General features: G+C 45.6%; 1 long non-coding RNA gene across 2 annotated transcripts; it reads right to left on the minus strand.

Annotated features, from left to right (window-relative positions):
- Positions 1–234: 234 nt before the first annotated feature.
- On the minus strand, positions 235–2327 carry LOC147584763 (uncharacterized). Of its 2 annotated transcripts, none has more exons than XR_015255962.1 (3): positions 2197–2327; positions 1749–1997; positions 235–717 (listed from the first exon to the last, which is right to left on the minus strand). It is a non-coding gene; the product is annotated as an uncharacterized LOC147584763 (long non-coding RNA). The 2 variants fall into 2 exon arrangements; XR_015255961.1 differs by having other exon boundaries at positions 235–720.
- Between the last annotated feature and the right edge of the window lie 10478 nt (positions 2328–12805).

Genomic DNA, 12805 nt, shown 5'->3' on the forward strand with positions numbered 1-12805 from the left:
CACGGTTAGTGAATTTGAGACTATATCGGGCTCTCTGCTGACAGTGGGGGAGCCTGCTTGGGGTTCTCTCTCTCTCTCTCTCTCTCTCTCTCTCTCTCTCTCCCTCCCTCCACATACACACACACTCTCAAAATAAATAAACATTAAAAAAAACCCACTAAATTTGGGTGTTATTTGTAACAGCAATAAATAATACAGTGAGTCACAATAAACAAGGCTAAAAAGATTCAGATGTGTATTTGAAAATAAAAGGAATTCCAGTATTTATTCAGAACGTTAAATTTTAGAACACCTGACAAAGTTCTTTTGATTATGTAGAACTGATTTCACTCATTTGTGGGTGGACGCCCCCTCCCATTCATACCTACCTATTCATTAGGCTGTAATTACACTTTTCCAGGTAGTGCTGTCGGTCAGCAGCACCGGAAGAGCCCTTGCAGGTGGATAAGCTGGGAGGGAGGGGAGGAGGAACTTCCTCCTCCTCAGCAGCAAACCACAACAGAAAACAAGATCCAAGACTGTCTAAGCCAGCAGCGGGCATTAGCCCGGACGGCTTCGAGTTCACATCAGTGGGCCTAGGGTTACCAGCCCTGCATGTCCGTGCCACCTTCCAGGAAGGAGACGGCCAAGCGTTAAAACAGTCAGGGCTGAGTCTCACGGAGCCTTTTGAACTACAACTTGTTTTGTAGGAACCAAACCTGCGCGCCACCTGGTGGCCTGCTAAGAAATTACACCACGCAAACATTACTGGTCCCGTTAAGTGCATATAGGAGTTTAATTTAGTGAAGTCCCTTTTCTATACATATACTACGGATGCAACAGCTGGGCATTTTGATTTTCAAAAAGAATATACCTACATACTTTTTTTACCGTGTTGCATATATTTTTCATTCTTTCCTACACGTATCTATACCTTAGTGGTGCAACTAATGGTTTATGGCTATTGGTTGTACCAATTTTAATAACATCATAGCAATTCCACCATCCGGTCTAATTCTCCTGGCAAGTCTTGGAGAAATGCTTGCAAAGTTTGTTAAATTTTTCTGGAGAGCTAGAATAGCAATGATGAACTCAGCTGCTCTTATATTTTAATTTTTGCTGGTTCCAAAAGACCCTGGGGCAAGATTTCAGTATTATCAGTGTGTTTACCCTCCCCACCATGTCATCGTTTTCCCTGCCTTTGCCTTTCTTTGAGTTAGGAAAGGGCAGGAAGAGAGGAAAAATAGTCACAAAACGATACAAAAAGCTGATGGATGTGTGCATGAAGAGCTTTATAGTACTTAATATCTTTGGAAAGAATAAAGTCATAAAAAATCAAGGCTAACCACTTTGGCCGTCTTAGAATGCCCACACCACAAATTAGTAACAGAATTAGACTGAACTTAAGGTACCAACAGCATCATTTCCATTCATTCCCAAGAGAATGTTTGGTATCTTCCTGCAAAGACATATCTAGAACCAAGACTCTCTCTCTCTCTCTCTCCTCTCTCTCTCTCTTCTCTCTCTCTCTCTCCATTTAGCCATCAAGCATTTCAATAATGGGACGCAGCAGTATCCCTGTCCTTTGGTACCACCTGTGTTTTATTGTGCGTTTTCACTTAATGGTTTTATGAACACTTTATGTTGCTAAGCAAAGAGCCGAGTCTGGGCTCTTCTCCCTGAGGCTCCGTAAATGTCTGCTTCGTCCTGGTTCTGAAGGGAACTTCACTACACCTAAAAGGTACTCTTCATGAGTGTTTTCTCCCGACCTTGCTTTCTCTTTCCTTGGGCCGCTCCCAGGACGGTCCCAGCCGCGCAGCAGGCGCCCCCTCCAGGCGACGTTTCCTTCGGTGGACGCACCGAGAGAGGCCCCAGGCAAGACCCTTCAGCTGTTTGTGCTGCAAACCAGTTGTCAATTAGGCTTCACTTTCGCGCTCCCCAAAGGGAGCGAGCAGCCGCTCGGTCTGTCCAGTGGCTGCAACCGGCGAATCCGGAACGGCTGCTTCTCGTCTTAGTCCCTGGAAAACAGGATTGAGGGGGAGGCGGAGAGGGGTCACGCCGAGGAGTTGCTGGGGCTTATTGTTCGATTTGGGCAAGTTCGAGGGCATCCTGCTAGGCAAAGGCAGGTCGGGAGAGGCTGGGAAGATGGAGGCGCCCCCTGCCCCCCTCCCCCCGGCCCCCAGGCACCAGTTGCCCTCTGGCGAACAGCAAGCGCACCGGGCGGGCTGCGGGCCCCGGCGGCCTCGCGCTCCCGGCCTCTCGGGGCGAGGCGAGGCTGGCGCCGAGCCTTGTCCCCTCCCGGGGAGTGCTCCCCCACCCCCACCCCGGCCCCTGCTCCCGGAGCCGGCCCCCCTGTCCTCGCCGCTGTGGGCAGGGGTGGCGCGCACGGGGGGCCCGGGGCGGGGAGGGCGGCCGCGCGCCGGGGACTCTCGGACGCCCGGGAGCGGACGGAGGCGGGGGAGGGCCGGCGGGTCGTGGGTCTGTGGCTGCCGCACTTCCGAGGGGGCGCCCAGCCGTCTCCGGCAGACAGAAATCTGTCCTCCTCTCTAGGGCTGTGGGTGTGGTTCTGAACGGTGGGTCTTTGATTTTCCCCTAGGATGGTCCGCAGGGGTCCCCATCACAAGTCCCTCCAAAAAGTCTGTGTGTCCATTGAATGTCCCCAGAAGATTTGGCGCTACACCAAAAGCAGACAGGTAAACTCCTTTAAATGTCACCATAATAATGGCGATTTTCCGGACAAATATCTTGACATGTGGCCCTACGAGGGGCAAGCAGCGGTGGGCAGGCAAATGGCCCTTGGGGCCTTTGACTCTGTTTAAAAAGTGAGAGATGGGGTGGGGGGGGGGGGCAGGGGGTACAATCTGCTTTCCAGAAACGTGAATTTTAGGCCTTTTCCTGGCATTTCTTCTTTCCACGCAGAATTTTGCTCAATGTCAACACTCTTGTTAGACTTTAAGCTCATATTCTTTTCTGCACTGAGTTCTTGTTTTGTCAATTATTCAGCAAATATCTACAAAGCGCCCGGTGGAAAGTATTCTAGACACTAAAACTAAAAAAAAAAAAAAAAAAAAAAAGAAAGAAAGAAAGAAAGAAAAACAAAAAAAACAAAAAACACATGGCCCTGACATGTCCCTGTTTTCGTGGAACTTCCATTCTAATGGGTGCAGGGAGAGGGATAAACAGTAGCCGGGAAATATATAACATATCAGGAGGTAATACCGTATCCAGGAGGGTTGCTCTGTTAGGTGGTTGGTTAGGAAAGGTCTTCCTTGCTGATAGGAGAGCAGAGACCTTAAGAAATGAGAAGAAATGTAAGCCACGTGGACATCCCCGGGAAGAAGAAAGCCAGGAGTGTGGGGGGGATATTTGAGCGAGGGGGGTTGCTGGAGATGAAATCACAGGGCAGGGGTCCACCTCACGGTGGGCCTCCTCCAGGGACCTGGGAAGCTGTGGGAGGGTGTGTTGGAGGCCTAACAGAAGGGACTGAGGTTGTTAAAGCTCACCCGCCTGCGGGTGAAGGGAGAATAGACCGGGTCCAGGGCAGAGCAGTTAGCCAGCCTGTGGACAGTGGCAGATGAAAAATGACGGTGGCTTGGCCCTGTGTTCCCTGTGAAGATGATAAGTGGTCATTGCCCGGGTTTATTTTGAAGATCCAGGTGTTATAGGGGCTAAAGCTGATATAACTGGGGAGGCCCCACTTAAGGAAATAAACATAAAATTATGACTCCAGAGTTAGGTATGAGAGTGGCTGTTGTAAGGCGTTCTTACCTTGGGGTCCATGGACACCTTTTCACCCTCCTATGGAGGTATGCACTTGGGTAGAAAAAAGTACATCCTTATTTTCTTTAACCCCTAACTGAAAATTAGCATATTTTTCAATTATAAATGCAAGCAACACACTACAGTAGTAAGAACATTACCTTTGACCTTGTCACTAATACAGTACTTTGACTTTATCAAATACTAATAACCATATTTTATACTAATAATAATAGTTTGATTTTGTCACATATGACAATGCAGTTGTACAGATAGTTCAGAATATCCTTTATGCTCATCATTATTTTTTTAAGTTTACTTATTTATTTTGATAGAGGAGGGGGGAGGGGCAGAGAGAGAGAGAGAAAGAGAGAGAGGGAGAGAGAGAATCCCAAGCAGGCTGTCAGTGCAGAGACCGATGTGGGGCTCGATCCCATGGACCATGATCATGATCTGAGCCAAAATCAAGAGTCAGATGCTTAACGGACCAAGCCACCCAGGTGCCCCGTCCATCATGACTTTAATATTTCAGTAGTTATTAGGTCTGCCAGTGAATCTTTGTATTTAATGCACGTGGAAGCAAATATGACATTATAAATTGGTTCATTTAATATTGTGAAAACTGTATTTCAGTGGTGTCCTTTGTAATCATATATACTTTATTTTATACATTTATAAACATTACTCTGTGATGCCTGGCTGGCTCAGTTCATAGGGCATGCAACTCTTGATCTCAGGGTAATGAGTTCAAGCCCCAGGTTGGGCATGGAGCCTACTTAAAAATAAAAATTAAAAAAAAAAAAAATTAAAACAACAACAACAATAACAAAACGTTATTTTGAGAAGAGGTTAATAGGCTGCTTCAGACTGCCACAGAGGGCCATAGGGAAAAAGGCTAAAAACCCATGGGTTAGAATGAAAAAAAAATTTTCAAATTTCTAATTTTAAGAAGCTGATACTTAAAAAGTAACAATATTTTAATGAGTTGCCTCTCAATTTCAATATTTTCCATATATATTGCAAAAAATATATTTTTTTATTGGCCACCATTTCATTCCGCAGATATCTCCAAAACATATGGGCCTCTGATTACTCTTGAAAAAAATCAAAAGATCTGACAGTTCTGGACTCTTCTGCCTCTATTTGTACAAAATGTAACATAATTTTATAGAGAGTTTTATTCATCTAAGAAGTGTATGACTTTTCCATAGACTTGTTTCTGGCTCCATTCATTGTATGCCTTGTTACTTTTTCCCCACCTACATGTTTCCAATGTTGGTCACTCAGGGTTTATATTGTACCACCTCTTGGGGCACCTGGGTGGCTCAGTCGGTTGAGCGTCCAACTCTTCGGCTCCGTTCATGATCTCATGGCGGCTCGTGAGTTCGAGCCCCGTGTTGGGCTCCACCTAGAGCCTGCTTCGGATTCTATGTCTCCCTTTCTCTCCGTCCCTCCCCACACTGGTACTTTTTCTCTCTTAAAATAAATGATTAAACTTAAAAAAAAAAAGTATATATCAAACCACCTCTCACCTCTGTCTTTTCCTCTTTAAGTAACACATCACAGTTCTAGGTGAATTGTCCAGTGGGTGGTAGAATTTCTGGAAGTTATTCCCAGGCCAGCATGGCTGGTAGTAACTGAATTATACATGTAAATGGCCGCCAACCATGATTAAATACATCCCACTAAACACACCCCCAAGTCAACTTCCCTCTACTACACTTGGATTCCAGAAATGTCTACATCCACTCCAGTGCCACCCACTTTTAGAGGGAGAATGACATAAAGGAAAGCAAAGTAGAAGGAGACAGCAGCCTTAACCGATTACAGACACGGTATCTTATTTTTGCAAGTTTTATACAACATTTGGGCCCCGGAAGGAGCCTATGCAAGAGGAGATGCCTAGATTTTCTTGAAAAATCCGAAGGCCTGGGGCGCCTGGGTGGCTCAGTCCATTAAGCGGCCGACTTCGGCTCAGGTCATGATCTCGTGGTCCGTGAGTTCGAGCCCCGCGTCGGGCTCTGTGCTGACCGCTGGGAGCCTGGAGCCTGTTTCAGATTCTGTGTCTCCCTCTCTCTCTCTCTGACCCTCCCCCGTTCATGCTCTGTCTCTTTTTGTCTCAAAAATAAATAAACGTTAAAAAAAAAAAAAAAAAGAAAAATCAGAAGGCCTGACAATATTGGGCCCTCGTGCCCCGGGGCCCACAGCCCACTGAGCTAGGTGGTAAAACACCTTTCAGCAAGGGCACACACGGGCTCTCCGTTTTGCTAGTCTCTCCTCAGCCTGCCTCCCTCAGACACACAACCTGTCAGCACCTGTAGCTATTTGAGTTTGTAGGGATCCACACCATTAAACCTGAGTACCACCTGCTTAACTCCGGCTAAAGGACAGGCCTTAACCTTGCCTCTCAACGAAGGTGGTCTCACCCTGCTGAGATTAGATAGCTTAACCAAAAGAGCTAATCCACCCAAAATATCTATTGTGATTTAAACTGGAGTTGGGGCGCCTGGGTGGCGCAGTCGGTTAAGCGTCCGACTTCAGCCAGGTCACGATCTCGCGGTCCGTGAGTTCGAGCCCCGCGTCAGGCTCTGGGCTGATGGCTCGGAGCCTGGAGCCTGTTTCCGATTCTGTGTCTCCCTCTCTCTCTGCCCCTCGCCCGTTCATGCTCTGTCTCTCTCTGTCCCAAAAATAAATAAACGTTGAAAAAAAAAATTAAAAAAAAAAAAAAAAGAAACGTCAAGGGCTAAGATGTGAATAATTTATCATTTGTTAATGTGTTAACCTACTGGGAATGACTTACCTTTTTTAAAAAAGCCTTTTGAGCCCCCCAAAAGTTGACCCAAAGGGAGCATTTTTATGTTTTAAATTCTTGATGATGGAAATTTCAATAATATGTCAAACCTTCATGCACCCATCATCCAGCTGCTTACTTATCAACTCATTGCCAATCTCGTTTCATCTCTATCACCGTCCACTTCTCCCTTTCTCTATAATGTTCTCTAAAAGATTAAGACTCTTAAAAAAAAAAAAAAGGCATATCATCAATGTCATAATTCTTTTTTTTTTACAATTTATTTTTCAATCAGGATCCAAATAAGGTCCATAAATTACAATTGCCTCCTCTATCTTTTTAGTTTCTTAATCTATAGCTTGCCTCTTTTTTCTTTCAATTTATTTAAATTTTTAATGTTTTTATGTATTTTTGAGACAGAGAGAGACAGAGCATGAACAGGGGAGGGGCAGAGAGAGAGGGAGACACAGAATCCGAAGCAGGCTCCAGGCTCTGAGTTGTCAGCACAGAGCCTGACACGGGGCTCGAACTCACGGACCGTGAGATCATGACCGAGCTGAAGTTGGACGCTTAACCGACTGAGCCACCCAGGCACCCCTTACTTTATTTGTTTAAAAGAAAAAACCCAGTTATTTGTTCTTTAGAATCCACCCTTCCCCCCTCCCCCCCCCACCACCACTCAGGATTTTGGTGATGGCATCTCTGTAATGGAGTTTAATACATTCTGTTCCTGAAGATGCAGTACTTTGGTCGAGTTGCACGTCAACCAGATTCAGATTTGCTCTTTTTCACAAGACCGTTTCATAGGTGGTATTGTGTTCTTTCATCAGGAGGCACTTTATGCCTGCTTGTCTCTTTTTTTGTGATATTACCAATTGTTGATACTCGATCCTAGGTAGGAATGGATCTTTAATGATGCAATTTCAGATATGCAAGCAGGTCAACTGGGGGAGGGAGAACCGGAATATTTCGTCACCCTTTGAATAAATCCTCACATCACGTAAGGTAGACAAGTCTTTATTTAGTCTTTTTTCAAATGAGGTTGTCGTGGGGTGCCTGGGTGGCTCAGTCAGTTAAGTTTCCATCTTCAGCTTGGGTCATGATCTCACAGTCCGTGGGTTCCGAGTTGGGCTCTGGGCTGACAGCTCAGAGCCTGGAGCCTGCTTCAGGTTCTGTGTCTCCCTCTCTCTCTGCCACTCCCTCGCATTGTCTCTCTCAAAAAATGAATAAATGTTTAAAAAAATATATACATATATATACACACACACATATATATACACACACATATATACATATACATATATATACATATACATATATATACATATAAACATATATATACACATATATATATACACACACACGTACATATATACACACACACATATATACCTCAAATAACGTTGTCACAAAGGAGCTATTGTAACCTCCATTAGCTTTCTTCTCTCCAAGTAATTTACTTATTCCCTTTTCTCAAATACCATATATACTGGCCCTTTCCATGCTTCACTAATTATGTTCCTTAATTCAGCAGAGGTTTACCGAATGCCTACCCTATGTAAAGAACTGAACCTGGCCCTGTGGGGGGTGGGAAGCTTCCAGACTGGACCCCACTATCAGGAATACTTAGAATCTAGTGCAGGAGGCAAGCTCTGAGAAAGGTATAGTTCTGCGGGCTTTCCCACAGAGGGGAGCAGTCACCTCTAACTGAGAGGAAGAAAGAACTTTGTGGAGTTGGTGCTTGAACCCAACTAAGGTAGATGGAATGATATGGAAAGGGATGTTGTAGGCCAAAGGAGTAACCTGAAGAATGGTGACGAGAAAGGAGATCTTGACCCGTCTGAGAAAAACAAAGTAGTTCAGTATGGCTCAAGGGTGGGTAGGAGGGAAGGTAGGAAATAGAAATTGTGAGAAAAAGAGGTGTGGAGTTCAACATTCACCTATCGTACGTACAGCCTGGCCATTCCACTCCTAGGTTATTCACCCAAGAGAAGTGAAACATATGCCCACTCGCAGGCCAACACATGGATGCTCCTAGTGGCCTTATTCACAGTAACCAAAAACTAGAAACATCAGCAGGCTCCAACTGGAACGGCACTATAAAGGGAAAAATTGCTGATACATCCACAGCATGGATGAATCTCAGAGTCATTAAAACGAATGAAAGGAAACGCAAAACTAACCTCTGGTTACAGAAGCAGTGTGACTTTGGCCCTCGAACTGTGGCCAAATGGACTACAAAGGGGCACGAGGCATATCTTTGGGGTAACAGAGATGCTTTGTAGCAGGATTGTGGTGGTGATGAGGTTTGGGGGTAGTGCGGGAGTGCGGAGCTGATGACCAAGAATGAATTCTTGGAGACGTCTTTGGGGCAAAAAGGTGATTTTATCACAGCACAGGGACAGGACCCGTGGGCAGAAAGAGCTGCACTGGGGTTGGTTATATATATAGGTTACCGGAGGCCCAGCTATTAGCAAGCTAAGCTTGTTTTTCCCTCTAGCAAAACATTAACATTAAGACAGTAGGGAGTTCCTGGACTTTAGGCTATTTATAAGATTGCCCTTTTCTTGTAATATTACTAAGATATTTGTAAACTGATGGAGATGATATGAGTTTAACCATTTGTTTTCTGTCCTTTGTTCTGGCGCAGTCGGGAGTGCCTGTGGAATATCACATTCCCACCTGGTTGGGGAGGGGGGGCGGGGGGCAGAGTGTGCTCGCTTGTACTTTGTCCTCAGCTTGCCTTATGCTCCCTCATCAGTGGTGGTTTCGAGGGTAGACACATCCATCAAAATTCATCAAATCGTACGTACACTTGAAATGGATACCGTGGCTTGTGTATACATGATACAGCAACAAAGTGTGGTGTTCTAAAAGTACGCGCGGGACACATTGTGGAGGTTTTTGAAAGACAGGCTGACGTGTGTAGTGTGTGAAAACAAGGGTTGGTGTGCTTGGATGGCAATGGTCAGGACTCCACACCGGGCACTATTCAGGCCAGCACGTTACTCAACATGTGGTCCACAGCCTGAAGCAGAGGTTGAGATGAAAGATAAACCAAGGCATATTAAAAAAAAAAAAAAAATCAGAGTTTATGAGCAAGAAATGATTTGACTCGGGCACTGCTAGACCAGAAATGTTTGGGGGGATTCCAGCAACAAGAGCTCAGGGAAAGACTTGCCTATGGAAAGGCAGAAACAAAGCAGGGAAATTATTTGATTGGCTGCAGCTTCCGGGGTTGCAGGCTTTGGGAAAGCCTAGGGGTTGTTTCTGATTGGTTGTCCTTAGCTTTTGGTTTCTTAGCCTTAGGCACTTTGGTCTGCTCTCACAGGCTGCTAAGGTATTAGGGCCACCTCAGTCTACTGGTCTCTTTGTTTAGTTCATTTAACAGGACTTTTTAAGGCAATTTAACAGAATAATTTTGTTTGTTGGGTATGAAAATATAACCTAAAGGGGCGCCTGGGTGGCTCAGTTGGTTAGGCGTCCGACTTCAGCTCTGGTCATGATCTCAGTTTGTGAGTTCGAGCCTCGCGTCAGGCTTTGTGCTGACAGCTCAGAGCCTGGAGCCTGCTTCGGATTTGGTCTCCTTCTCTCTCTGACCTTCCCCACTTGTGCTCTCTCTCTCAAAAATAAATAAATGAAAAAAAAATTAAAAAAAAATAACCTCAATATCTAATAAACAAGAGTTTAGAGCTGTAGTATCTATACTTTTGTATTCTTTCCAGGATATTGTGGTTCATAATAAGCAACAGATATTTCTGTCTTCTGGGTTCCCAGCACTTAGCACTTTAAGCCTTTGTAATTTCCTAAGCCCTAAGCGATAAGAGCTATAAGGGCCTCTTTTGTTCCCGGATCTCGAAATAGCTCCCAAAGATAGAAGTGAAGTGTGTGTTTTTTTTGTATCTAACGAGTGCCTTTCAGTGACATCTGATTCATGTTAACGGAGTGACTTTTGGAAAGTCCTACTGTGTACCTGGGCTGGTTGCCAGGGGAACCCGCTGAGTGATGAAAGGGTTGGAACTTTCAGCCCCATACCTCCTGGGAGGGGAGAGGGGAGGGTTGGAGACTGACTTCAGTTACCAACGGCCAATGATTTAGTCAATGATGCTTATGTAACGAAGCCTCCCGGTTCTGAGAGCTTCTGGGTTGGGAACGTATCTACACGCTGGGAGGGTGACAAGCTTGGAGAGGGTGTGGAAGCCCTGTACCCCCTCCCCCATGCCTTGCCTGTGCGTCTCTTCCATCTGGCTGTCCCCCTGAGTCCTATCCTTTTATGGTAAACTGGCAGTCTAGTAAGTAAAATGTCTTGAGGTCTGTGAACCACTCTAGCAAATTAATCCAACCTGAGGAGGCGTGGGAATCTCCCAATTTCTAGGAGCAAAGGTGACCTGGATTTAGGATTGGCATCTGAAGTGGGGGGTGAGGTGGGGGCAATCCTGAAGGACCGATTCCTTAACGTGGGATCTGATGCTCTCTCCAGGTAGACCGAGTCAGATTTGTGTTAGATTGTGGGACACCCAGCTGGTGTCATGGAGTGGCTTGGTGACTGGGAAAACCTGCACACATTTGGTGACCAAAAGTGCGTGTCAGAAGTGAAGACTATATATTTTTTTAATTTTTTTAACGTTTATTTTTGAGACAGAGAGAGACAGAGTGTGAACAGGGGAGGGGCAGAGAGAGAGGGAGACACAGAACCTGAAGCAGGCTCCAGGCTCTAAGCGGTCAGCACAGAGCCCGACACGGGGCTCGAACTCACGGACCGCGAGATCATGACCTGAGCCGAAGTCGGACGCTTAACTGACCGAGCCACCCAGGCGCCCCAGAAGTGAAGAGTATCTAAAGCCCCACACAGAAGTGTTTTTCCTTTAGATTTCCTGGTTCACTTTTCCAGTAACTTATATTTATTGTGTTTTACAAAAGTTACCAGTCCACAACGGATTGAAATGTAAAGAAAATCATCCTTTTACCACAGATAGTTTGGGCAGAGCCGCACTAGAGTCAGGACAATGCAAGGCAAGATCCTTCTTCGGTAGTTGAGGTTAGATTTTTGGGAAAGAGAGAGCATATGTGTATACTAATTAAAAGTTGGGGGGCGCCTGGGTGGCTCAGTCGGTTAAGCGTCCGACTTCGGCTCAGGTCATTGATCTCGCGGTTCGTGAGTTCAAGCCCCGCGTCGTGCTCTGTGCTGACAGCTCAGAACCTGGAGCCTGTTTCAGACTCTGTGTCTCCCTCTCTCTCTCTGACCCTCCCCCCGTTCATGCTCTGTCTATGTCTCAAAAATAAATAAACGTTAGAAAAAAAAATTTTTTTTTAAATAAAAAACAAAAAACAAAAAAAAAATAAAAAAATAAAATAAAAGTCGGCTGTTAAGAAACTTGTGGTTTGCCCAAGGCATGGAAATAAGGAAGGAGTGTGACCAGCCACAGTAAGCAGGATTTAAAGTGGCAATTTAGGGGCACCTGGGCGGCTCAGTCAGTTAAGCGCCTGACTCTTGATTTTGGCTCAGGTAATGAATGATCTCATGGTTCAGGAGTTCGAGCCCTGTGTCAGGCCCTGCACTGACAGGGCAGTGGGATTCTCTCTCTCCCTCTCTCTCTGCTTCTCCCCAGCTCGCATGCTCTCTCTCTCTCTCTCTCAAAATAAACAAACATTAAGAAAAAATAATAAAGTGGCAATTTAATGACAGCACTATTGGTTTCAGACTCCTAGTGATGAGGGAACATGGGCCAAGATGCAGGCTAACAGCACCCCCGTCCCCCAGGTGGGATGTGTATGATATTCCTTGGACACTCCCAGCTACCCCAAAACAGGAAAGGACAAAACAACAACAACAACAACAACAACAACAAAAATGGTTAAACTGATGACAATCTCCACCAGTTTACCAGAAAAAGGCAATCCCATCATAGCCTAAGGTCCAGGAACTCCCTACTGTCTCGAAGTTAATGCTTTGTTAGAGGGAAAAACAACCTTAGCTGGACAATAGCTAGGCCTCCACTAAGTCTTTAGCATGTGAAAGTCTCTGTGGAAACTCCCTCTAGACTTTATCTCCGCCCCCCCATTGACTGCATAAAATGGTCACCCTCCACGCTTAAGAGTGCAGCTCTTTGCCTGTGGATCCTGGCCCCTTGCTTTAGTAAAAAATCACCTTTTTGCACCAAAGATATCAAGACTTCTTTCTTGGCCATCGACTCTGGACCCCACGAACCCTCCCATCACCCCAAAACTTCATCATTAGAGTGCTCGCAGAACCTTAGACTGTATTCAGATTTAAGT

Source organism: Puma concolor, chromosome A1 (assembly GCF_028749965.1).
Source record: "Puma concolor isolate L17-30 chromosome A1, mPumCon1.1.hap2, whole genome shotgun sequence".
NCBI classification, from domain to species: Eukaryota; Metazoa; Chordata; class Mammalia; order Carnivora; family Felidae; genus Puma; species Puma concolor.